The sequence below is a fragment of the Sturnira hondurensis genome, unplaced genomic scaffold (assembly GCF_014824575.4).
Source record: "Sturnira hondurensis isolate 20B ecotype Veracruz unplaced genomic scaffold, ASM1482457v3 Scaffold0015793, whole genome shotgun sequence".
Taxonomy (NCBI): Eukaryota; Metazoa; Chordata; class Mammalia; order Chiroptera; family Phyllostomidae; genus Sturnira; species Sturnira hondurensis.
Window position 1 is genome coordinate 3,301,477 of NW_028088424.1, and position 6,431 is coordinate 3,307,907.

The 6,431-nt window shown below is 43.1% G+C and overlaps 1 pseudogene; it reads right to left on the reverse strand.

The window, feature by feature from the left end:
• Positions 1-4,606: 4,606 nt before the first annotated feature.
• On the reverse strand, positions 4,607-5,656 carry LOC119000591 (protein FAM118B-like; annotated as a pseudogene).
• Positions 5,657-6,431: the final 775 nt, after the last annotated feature.

Here is a 6,431-nt window from a genome sequence, read left to right on the forward strand (position 1 = left end):
CTCCCCTCTGGTTACTGTCAGTTTGTTCTTAATTTTACTGTCTCTGGTTATATTTTGCTTGCTTGTTTATTTTGTTCATTAGGTTCCACTTATAGGTGAGATCACATGGTATTTGTCTTTTACCAACTGGCTTATTTCACTTAGCATAATGCTTTCCTGTTCCATCCATGGTGACACAAAGGGTAGGAGCTCCTACTTTCTTTCTGCTGTGTAGTATTCCATCGTGTAAGTATGCCATAGTTTTTTGATCCATTCATAGCAATATTTTATTGGATATAATCCCCAGGCAAGGGAAACAAAAGAAAAACAAGTGAGACTACATCAAGCTAAAATGTTTTTGCACAGCAAAAGAAAATATCAACAAAATAAAAAGACAATCCACGGAGTGGAAGAATATATTCAATGATAATTCAATAAGGGGTTAATATCCAAAATTTATAAAGAATTTATAAAACTCAACATCAAAAAGAATTTTTTAAAATCCAATTTAAAAAAATGGGCAAAGGACCTGAATAGACACTTCTCTAAAGAGAAAATACAGATGACCAACAGACATATGTAAAATGTTCAGCATCACTAATAATCAGAGAAATGCAAGTTAAAACCACCTCATGCCTATCAGAATGGCTATCACCAGTAAATCACCAAACAAGTGCTAGTGAGGATGGTAGAGAAAGTGGAACCCTTTATTCTGTTGGTTGGAATGCAGACTGGTGCAGCCTCTGTGGAAAGCAGTGTAGAGATACCTCAAAAAGTGAAAAATGGATCTGCCTTTTGACCCACTAATCCCACTTCTGGGAATATATTTGAAGGAACCCAAAACACTAATTCAAAAGAACATAAGCACCACCATGTTCACTGCAGCATTATGCAGCAGCCCAAATATCCATCAGTACATGAGTGCATAAAACAACTATGGAACATTTACACAATGAAATACTATTCTGCCATAAAAAAGAAGAATTTTTTACCCTTGTGACAGTATGGATGGACTGGGAGAACATTATGCTAATTAAAATAAGCCAACAGAGAAGGACAAATACCATATGATTTCACTCATATGAGGACTCTAATGAACAAACTGGCAAAATAGGCAAAAATAGTAGGCAAAATAGAGATAGACTCAGAGAGAGCAGGATGACAGCTAAAGGGGATTTGGGGTGTGGAGGGACTGAGTGAAAACGAAAGAGGCCTCATGAAGATGGACAACAGTGTAATGACTGTGGTATGGGGAGGGGAGTATAAGGGGACTGACTAAATGGTAACAGGAAAAATATAGTAAAAATTTGTTTTCAAACAAATAAATCATGGTTTATTTTTCAATTACAGTTGACATACAATATTATGTTAGTTTCAGTTGTACTAGGGATTAGTTTCAGTGATTAGATATTATATAACTCACCCAGTCTTCTGCTGCTAGCATTCTCACAAACAATTTCATTCTGGGTCCCAAGCCTAGACCCAGGATGGGTCTCTGAAATGTCCAGGGTGCACGCACCCACCAGGTCAGCAGGCCAAACGCTCCAATGTATGATGCTCTCTCTGCCTGCTGAGCCTCATGCCTGAGCCCACAGGTATACAGACGGCTACCTGGATATCTCCTCTGCTCATTCAGGTGATCTATATCTCACCATATTTCAATGCAAAGCAAAAGTTCAAAGATCAAAATTAATGTACAAATGCACAATTTGCATGTCCATGAAGTTGGCCCCTCCCACCTGTCCCACAGGCTTTCTTCTGAAGCTCTAGGAGAAAGAGCTGACATCACAACCCACTGGTCTGCACATTCATAACCAAGTGTGGCCCCTTATTCTTCACCTGGAACCACTCAGGACTCAGTCTAAGTGGATGAGGAGCAGGTGGAAACCTCTCCTATGGCTGCCCTCCACAATATACAGCACCTGATTCTTGGCTCCAACTCTGCTGTGTACTCAGTTCAGAGATTTCATGCCGGGCAAGAGAAAACATATGTCCACAACAAGGAGGCAGTAACACACAATATGCTTTATTTGGGGAGCACTTTGACAGGTTTGCATGCAGGGGGAATACTGCCCAGCATGAGGCCCTTCCAGAGACAAGAGGACGGGGTCCCGATCCAGACGGGGAAAGGGCAGGTAGCTCTAGGGGGAGAATGGACACAGCTGGGGACCTGAAGTGTCTAGTGATTTTTCTCAGCAGCATGGTGAGGGGGCTCTGGGTCAGAGAAGCCAGAGGGCTACAGTGAGTTGAGCTTGTTCATACCCCCACCCCGCCAGGGTCTGTCTTCTCCATGGCGAGAAGGTGCTGGTACACATATCACACTGTGCAATGCAGGCAGACTTTAAATGGCTAAAATGTGCTTACTTCAGCTCTAATTTGAGTTGCATGTGTGAAAATTGGAGCTGGGTCAGGTAGTTTTTGAACAAGTGGTCCAGCCTGCAGTGCAGTAAAAAAAAAACACAGGGACAAATAATCTGGGCATCTTTGGTTCATGTATATAAAACCATGCTCACACATACTCTCATGAAGTCCATCTTTCTCCACAGAAGAGCCAAGATTCTGTTGTCTTTGTCACTGGTTTAGCCTTCCTTGGGTCAATCAAGGCCACCAGCCTAGTATTTGGAAAAGAAATGCAGGCAATGGGAGTCAGGAAAAGATTCTAAAAGCTGACCAGCGTCCTGCTCATTTTCCTCCAACCAATGCCTGAGGTCCCTTGGGAAAAACGAGCACTCAGGCACCCCAGCCCTGCTCCCCATGCCTAGCTTCTTCACACACACACATTCAGGGTCGGATCTTGGGCCCTGAGCCCTTGTCATGAGCAGTGATCAACTGTCTGTTTGGCTCTCAAACTGTCTCAGAACCCAGAATATTCCAAACCAACTGTCACATGACAGCTGCCAAGAATCAGCAGTTATTTTAACTGACCAGCCCTGGAAGAGCAGTTAATGCAACCAAGTGGGAAAGCGGCCAGCTGGGCAGGTGCTTTGCTGGGTTAACATGTTAAGTCTGTAAGGCCCTGACACATGGCTGATTCAAGATTTTAGCTACTGTCTGTTCAGCCTTGACTGAGACCTGATGAGCCTGGCAATGACTGCACTTGCACTTATTTAAAAAAGATTTTATTTCTTTTTAGAGAGAGAAGGGACAGGAGGGAAAAATAGAGGGAGAGAAACATCGATTGGTTGCCTCCCATAGTGCCCTAACCAGACAGAACCCACAACTCAGACATGTGCTCTGACCAGGTATCTAACCCAAGAACTTTTCACTTTGTGGGATGTTGCCAAACCAGAGGAGCCACACCTTGTCAGGGCACTTGCACTTGACTTTTAAATGAATCTTTCAATCTGTGGTTGTAGCAATACTGATTGCTACATGATTTTCCACATGTAAATGAAAAGAATATGGCTTTGCCTTTTCAGTTTTCTGAAGTAGCATTAAAGAACTACAACTATTAATTCTGAATCAACCAAAAGATGTAATGTCCATAGCACCTTCATCTGAGTAATTTGTAGGGTGCACCCGGTATTTGGCAGGATATAGTTTTTTTCAAAACCACTGTCAGTATATTTGACTGCTCCTGCTTGGAGTACTTTGACCGAGAAGGACAGATTGCATCACTGCTAACTCTCCAAACTCTCCATAAAGAGAGACAGCAAGAATAGCATTATTAGAGAGAAGGGCTCACCCCTATTCCAGGCACCAGTGAGGCCGTGCTGGCTGACACTGGATGACCCTGCTCTTTTATTTGGATTCATAACAGTTTCCTACAGACCCACTGGCCGTGGTGTTACATATGTGACCACATTTCGTTTCACCACACCCTCATGCCTATTTCAGAACCCGGAATAAGGTGGCTATATAAAAAAAACCACAACTCTTTTTTTTTTAATTCAGCCAGTGAGTGATTCCAAATGCATACAAGTATCACTAATGCTTGGTTGCATCTGTGATTGTAGGGGGAAGAAAACCCCACTAAAATGGTCCAATCGAGCCATGTGATTTTAGACAGTCATGTATTTGCACATGCATGACCAGCCACTCAGGCATGTGTATGCACAGGAACAGAGCTGCAAACAGTGTCACCTCTTTGAGGGAGCTCCTCCTGAGGGAAAGCACTTCATTGTTTATTCTTTTCATTTTAAACAAGCTTATAGTACAGCTCACTTATGTAAAATACTGTCCACTGTAAAAGATCTAGAAAACTAGAGCTTCAAGTCTTGTTTTTAAAAAACCATTAAGTGAAAAACCGAGTATAGAGTACAAGATTGTAACATGGGCCGTGGCAGTTCCATGGCATCGGCATCCCAGGTCCTTCATGCAGAGCAGCAGCCTCCTCAGCTGCTGAAACACAGGCATGTCCAGCCTGTGGGATGAGGAGCTTCATCTGGGTCCCACCGTCACTTGAGTGTCCTTGAACTGGAACAGGCCACATAAGACCAAGCACCGTCTGGCACGAAGAATTAAGTTGGAACATCCCCATCCCCCAACTCTATATAGCCCCAACCTTCAACTTCCGGGTTTTGGTTCTTCCCAAGAGTTGTGTTGGGTTCTTACAAACGGACTGGTAAGCGCTGTCCATGGTGGGGCCTTAGAGCTGGGTATAAAGATGGAAACTTCTGCAGCACTCTCAAGTACTGTGGTCTCTCATTTCACAGTGGGCGGCACAGCAGCCATTTAGCCGACATTCTCTCACCATCCTTGCTGATCTACTGCCCCTCGTGGAGATCTCACTGGTCAGCCACTTGAAATATTCTGGAAGATCAGCATATTCATTTCCATTAGGTACAAAGAAAATCCCTTTGTCCCCCATGTCTATTCAAAATTTCTTGAACTCATCTACATCTCCTCTCTAAACAAGCATGAAATGTTCTAAGTCAATTTTATCCTTGACAGCCTCTGGAAAAAGGGCTTGGAAAGTGGTGTCGTCTACAGTCCAGCCACAGCCCAGGAAAAGGAGTGATTTGTTTTCAGAGTTTCTGAATCCGTCTCAAAACTTGAGCGTTCCTGAGCACATCTGATGCCCAACTGGATGAAGGATATGCCATAAGGGTTGGTGTAGATGCCATGGATGTGTAACACATTCAGTTTCTGCTTCTCTCAAGCCCACTCCAGGGCCTTTTTTCCATCGGTAAGGTCAAGGGACTCAAGATGTTTTCCCTGATCTGCTGTACACAGTTCCAGGAGACTGTTGAAATTTGTGGATACTACCTGGGCTCCATTTTCCATCTGGTGGAGAACTGACTGAAGTAGCTGTTTTTCAGTCTTCCATCTTTGACTCCTAGTCATGGAATACTGCATACAAATGATCTTTGAAAAACATGGTTTGAACATTACTGGTATGAGGAGAGAGTTTTTGAATAAGGCCAGGGACACCATAAATAAAATTCTTATCTTTATGGATACATTTCTGAAATTTTTTGCTCTCTTCATCTTTTAGAAGAGCAAACTCAATGACAACATCCAGTCAGGCCCGAATTAACCCCTTTCAGGATCCCAGGGCTGGAACCTGAGGGGCAACCACAGCACTAATGCATGATTCAGCCACCAGCACAAGTGCCCCAGCCTTCACTTCTTAAGCTTGGAAGCAGCATCATGGGCTTTTTGGTGGGGGGTGCACATCAATGAAGAATCAAAAAACCTTGTCTATATCAGATGCCTGGCTCCTTGAAGAAGACATCCAGGTTCTGTCAGAAGCATCTAATGCCTAATTCCATTCTAGTCTCCTCCAGATACTGGTTTTCCTGGTTCCCTGCTCATCCTTCTAATGAAAGCTCTTCCCCCTCTGCCCATTCCATGTCTGCTCCAAACACCACCACTCTGACCCTGTTCTCAGTTCCTCTAGCAGTCACTATTTTACTGTAATAAACTCTTATTGTCCTTGTAATAAGCGCCCTTAAAAATAAAAACTAAATAATTGTCTTTACTCCATAAATAAGTGATGCAGGGAAAACGGAATGTTTTTAGAACTATAAAAGTAATGCACCTTATAAGAAATAAAACCACCACCTAAGGAAGAACAGATTTGCAAGTCTCGCCTTCAGAGGTGACCATCGTGAGTGCTGTGGTGGTTCTCTCTCAGACTCTGCTTCCCATCATCTTTTCCAGTCTCTGTCATGAACTGATACATATGCATGTCTGCCTATTGAAATCGCATGTATGTGGTCTAACAGGTGGGATTCTGAATGCAGATGGTTGGTCCACATGTCTCACTTAAGAAAACCACTGAGGTCTTTATACCTGGCACACAGAGTCCCCTACACCCACTTTAACAGCTGCTCAGCTTCACGTCTCCTTGTGAACCAGGATGAATAAAATTCCAACCTCTCCACATGAACATTGTTGTTTTTTCTAATTCCGGACTATTTCATCAGTGCTCTGATGAGTAGTCTTGAAAATACATTGTTAAAAAATTGTGCAAGTATTTCTGTGGGGTAACCTCCTAAAATGAGCAC